This window comes from Bidens hawaiensis, unplaced genomic scaffold (genome assembly GCF_021521415.1).
Source record: "Bidens hawaiensis isolate Kalapana, Puna unplaced genomic scaffold, B.hawaiensis_p1.1 tig00021352_1, whole genome shotgun sequence".
Taxonomy (NCBI): domain Eukaryota; kingdom Viridiplantae; phylum Streptophyta; class Magnoliopsida; order Asterales; family Asteraceae; genus Bidens; species Bidens hawaiensis.
Window position 1 is genome coordinate 61534 of NW_027493308.1, and position 4931 is coordinate 66464.

Sequence of the window (4931 nt, forward strand, 5' to 3'; positions counted from 1 at the left end):
TGCTCATCCTTAGATATATGTATTGATGTTATTTGGTCGGTATTGTCACACCACCGGCATAGGCGAAACTAATAGGGGCGAGCAGGAGCCAAAACCTCCTGTTTTCATCCTTAGAAGTGGTAAATGTAACACATATACTTTGAATAATATTATGTTTTGCATGTTTATCATTCTATTACTAATATGAGAGTTTAACTACTTGTATCTTGGTTCTACTTTGCATGTTTTACAACTTGGAAGGTGCAAACATATCTTATTTGTTCATTGTATTAATTTGTTTATGTTTGTTTGTTCATTCGTGTACATAGTTAGACTTAAATGTTAGGTATTAGTCATACTAACTGGTCCATCCTGCATGAATCCATCATCCTGATTAGACTTTTTATCCAAGCGTTTGAAGAACAAACAAAAATGAACACGCTCATTTTCTCGCTAATGTATACATACAAAATAAGCATTGCCTATTTTAATAATGTTAAAAATCTAAGCATATGAGTCAAACGTTACTTTAAATTACTTATATGTTATTCAATCATAGGTCTATGCCTCCAAATGCAAGAGCAAAATGAACTCGTAATCAATATGATAACAACATTCCTCTTCTTTCCAAACGGGTTATCCAAACTCGGTTATGGTGACCCGCTTGACAACAATAAACCAATCAAATTTCAAATTCTTAATAACAATAAAAAAGTCAAATATAAGTCTAAATCCCATAGAGAGCCATTTTGTTCCAACATAATATGTTGCCTTGTCCTTGTGTTATTTTTAACAAACAAAAACACAAATATAAAGTCTTAATTCTTATTTTTGTAACAGGAACTACCTTGTTCTTAATTGCAGCAGATGGTTGAGAAACCATAGAACAGGACAACAACGAGGATAGTCTCCGTCGTGTAGCTCAAGTTAGTTAAGGGGGCGTAAGACTTGGAACAATAACTTAGAGGTCGTGGGTTTGAAACCCATCATACTCACTCCCATCCCAGGAATAATTGAAGAGAGTTATCTCCAGTCACCAACATTGGCAAAAAAAAATAGGAAAGGATAAATAACAGACAGTTTGACGTGGGCCGGTTTGCGTGTCCGGAACAACACGTTCTTGGAACAATAAGAGTGTGAACAACGAAATAGATAGTGATAGTGTCAAAAGAGAAGTATACGAACTTAGCCATTATGAAAAACTTATCTGCATGGGGGTGGTCAGCCTACATCTAATGATGGTGTACACAATTGCGGACCCAGGAAAAAATTTCACAAGGTCAGTGTCATAATTTTATAATTTTATACGGTTTGTAGGGTTTTTAACATATATATACCTTTTAAAAAATATCACAGGGTCTGCCGATCTATACACTCAAAGTGTGGGTCCGCGGGTGTACACTCCAGTAATCAACGAGACAAGAACAAACGCCAACGCAAACGCAATATCAGTGACATGCATGGTTTTGGATATTTACATCAAGATTATTCTTCCGCCTTCACATTTGTTGCGAAGACGGTTAAGACTTATTAAAATTCGTAGAACGAAAAGCTTTAATAATTTCGAGATAACGTTCCCTATTAACCAACTTAGCAAAACCTTGGTCATGTGTTAGATTAAATTTGTTACGCCCATTGCATTATTAGTTAAAATGTTAACGGACTTTAAAATACAATAATGACGTAGAGTGAGCCCACGCCCAAAACAAGAATAATAAATAAAAATAAGTAACACTTATTTTACCGTCATAACCCTAACATCACGGGTGAGAGAAAAGCAACATGTCATCAATGGCTGGATTTGTTCCATTTGAGGTAATATTCTTACCAGTATTTTTGGATTTTTTTAATTTAATTAGTTTGTCTATTGACGTATTATTAACCAGCATTGAATGCACACCTTTTTAGCTTTATTTAATTTAGTTTAACGATATAATAATAATATTAATAAAGTATAATATAATATAATAAGAGAAAATTATCAAAATAAACAGCTTTGACCCATTTTTTTAAATAGACGTGCCTATTTTTGCAATTTCTTCAATCATTGAGTTTTGAGCAAGTATGTTAATAGCCATTTCTTTTGCTAAATGGCGTCCATTGAAAAAACATTAAAACATAAGGGAGGTCTTTTACTATTCTGTCTTAAATTAAATTTGCAGATGCTTTTATCTTGATTTGTCTAATTTCAGAACCTTCATCGTTACGTTGGCTGGAATCTGGATAACTTTGGCGGGGGTCACACTCGAATTCGTCTATAAAATCATCGAGGAAATTGAGAAGAAGACCAAGGCCAAGCTCCCTGTCGACATGTTGATTGCTTGTGCTGTGTTCACGTTGGCTTCTGTCATCGTATCATTGATGGTTGGCGCCTATGTCTTGTGGAGATACATTTCTCACAAGCCTCATGATGACCAGTTCTTCCGTATGGCAGTCTTCGCGTGCGTTGCTTTTGCAATTATCGTTTTTTGTGCTGCTATTATGGGGGTGATACCCGGGACCATCATGCTATAGGTCTTCCTAGCGGTATTTATTATTGGGTCTTTCTGTATACGTTTGCTACCATATCATGCGCCTAGGCATTTTTGCTTTGACTTTGTTATATACATTTTTGCTTTATTTGAGGTTTAAAATGTCTTTCTTTAGTTTGTTTGATATGGTTAAGTATGTGAGTTTGGTTGATTTGGTTAAACATAGTTAGGCATCTATAATAAGTATAGTTTGACAGACTATTATTTGATCTTTTACCCGGTTAATTATTTGAAGGGAAATAACCGGGTAGGCTGATTAATCGAGTCGGGTAGTACCCGGTTAATCAACGGGAAAGGTATAACCGAGTTTGGTTAATACCTGACCCGGTTAAAAAACCATTTTTTTAATCGTGAAAGTTAGAAAAAAACTGGAAAAAAAAACCTGAGTTTTTAATTGATTTTTTTTACATATTTTCAACATTTCTTAGGTAAAGATTATGATTAGTTTAAATTAGCGTTTTGTTATAGCTGATTGTTGAGTTTTCGGTTTTAGGCTCAAACAGAACCAAAAGCACAAAAAAAAGAAATTGGTTTTTGGGTTTTTAAATAAAGTTGTTTTTTTTACAATAGGTTTGGTTCGATTTGATCTATTTGATATTGTCATTTTGGTTTGAAAATTTTGGCTCAGTTTTGGGCTTAAACCGAAACAGAAACAACAAAACTTGATCTTTTGGGTTTTCGAAAACGTACGCATTCGTAAGCAGTTTTTTAATAATATTTTCATAAGTAAACCGCGGTTTTCGTCCCTGTGGTTTGTTCAAATATGCGGTTTTAGTCTAATAATTTTAAATTTGCGATTTTCGTCCTTGTGGTTCAATTTACTTGAAATTAAACCCGATTTCACTAACCTTATTAAGTCTGGTCGTTAAACTCATCAGTGTGCCTATCATGTGAGGGCAGTTTTGTCATTTTTCTCCCATAATAAACCCCAGTCCTAATTTTTAAGTCCCCTCACGTGAGAGTCTGGGTTGTATTTCAAAAGAAAAATAACAAAATTGCCCCTCACGCGAGGGGCACACTGATAGGTTTAACGACCAAACTTAACGGAGTTAGTGAATTCGGGTTCAATTGCAAGAAAAATGAAACCACAAGGACGAAAATAGATAATTTAAAAACTATTGGACTAAAACCGTAAATTGGACAAACCACATGTACGAAAACTACAGTTTACTCTATTTTCATTGATCCTTTTGTTATCAGCTTTCCTTGTTCCTTAAGTGCCACTGCATTGTCATGTGGATATCATTAGTAGATGCAACCTTGATACAAAAACAAACACAGTTAAAAATCAGAGATTTCAGTCTTAGTTGCTAAGTTTGGCTTTTATTGAATGCAAGACTTTAACACCATGTGTAATGAGTGTGTTGTAATCGGGTTGCTATACGTTGAAATCGGTCAAACCCGATCTTTGAACCTTTTCAACGGTTCGTTAGAAACCAGCTTTAAGCCTTGTTGACCTAAGCCAGAACCGGTTCCAACCTGAACAGGTTTGGGCCAGAACCCAATTTGTGTACCTCTGGGCTAAACACCTTTCAGCCCATTTCTAACAAACCCATAGTCCCTTTAGCCCGAACTTTTTGATTTGACCCATTTAACATAAAACAGCCCAGACTGTCCCGTTCAAAACTACTACTATAATCAACTGTGTTATGTTGAAAGAAATTATTCAATGCAAATAGTACTAAATAAAAAAGGTTGGAATTGTTGTAACCAAGGGTAAGCGCGACACCATGAGCACCATGACACCAATGCACCAACCGGTCCGACTCACTTCCTTCGCTTTAAGGATAACTTCCATTCGGGAAACGATTCTTAATCATGTTAAAAAGTTTACTTTCTACATCTTTTGTTACTTAAAACCATTCCCATTAACACATGCATCATACCAACAAGCCCATGGGCCGCTCCCCAATACCTTTTATAATTTCATTTGTAATTCTTCTTGCAAACCAAATATTGTCACAACTATTAAATGACAAGCGTAAAGCTAATAATATTTTAAATCTTTGAACTTTACCATGTGTGTAGATGAAACTGTGTTTTGATCAAGATGCTTGTTGAGAAACAAGCATGCCCATAAGTAACCGGCTCTACCGTACAATAGCTCGTTTGGAACATCTTTCGGAATCTTGATCCGGAAAGAAAAACAAAAATATTTGACCCAAGAAAATGTATGGAAACCACACAAATAGTTTAAGCATATTTAAAAAAGTCACCGATCTATTTTGGATCTCTCTAAACTATATTAATCAAGTTTTATGATCTTAGATTTTTAGGGCAATGTTCGGCTTTTCTTTTTACTACAAATGAAATTTTATTTGTGATGATAGGTTACATGTAGGAAATATGCAACTTAATATAAAGTGGTCAAATTACAATAGAGAGACAGATAAGCGAACGACAAGCTATTCCACAACCCCA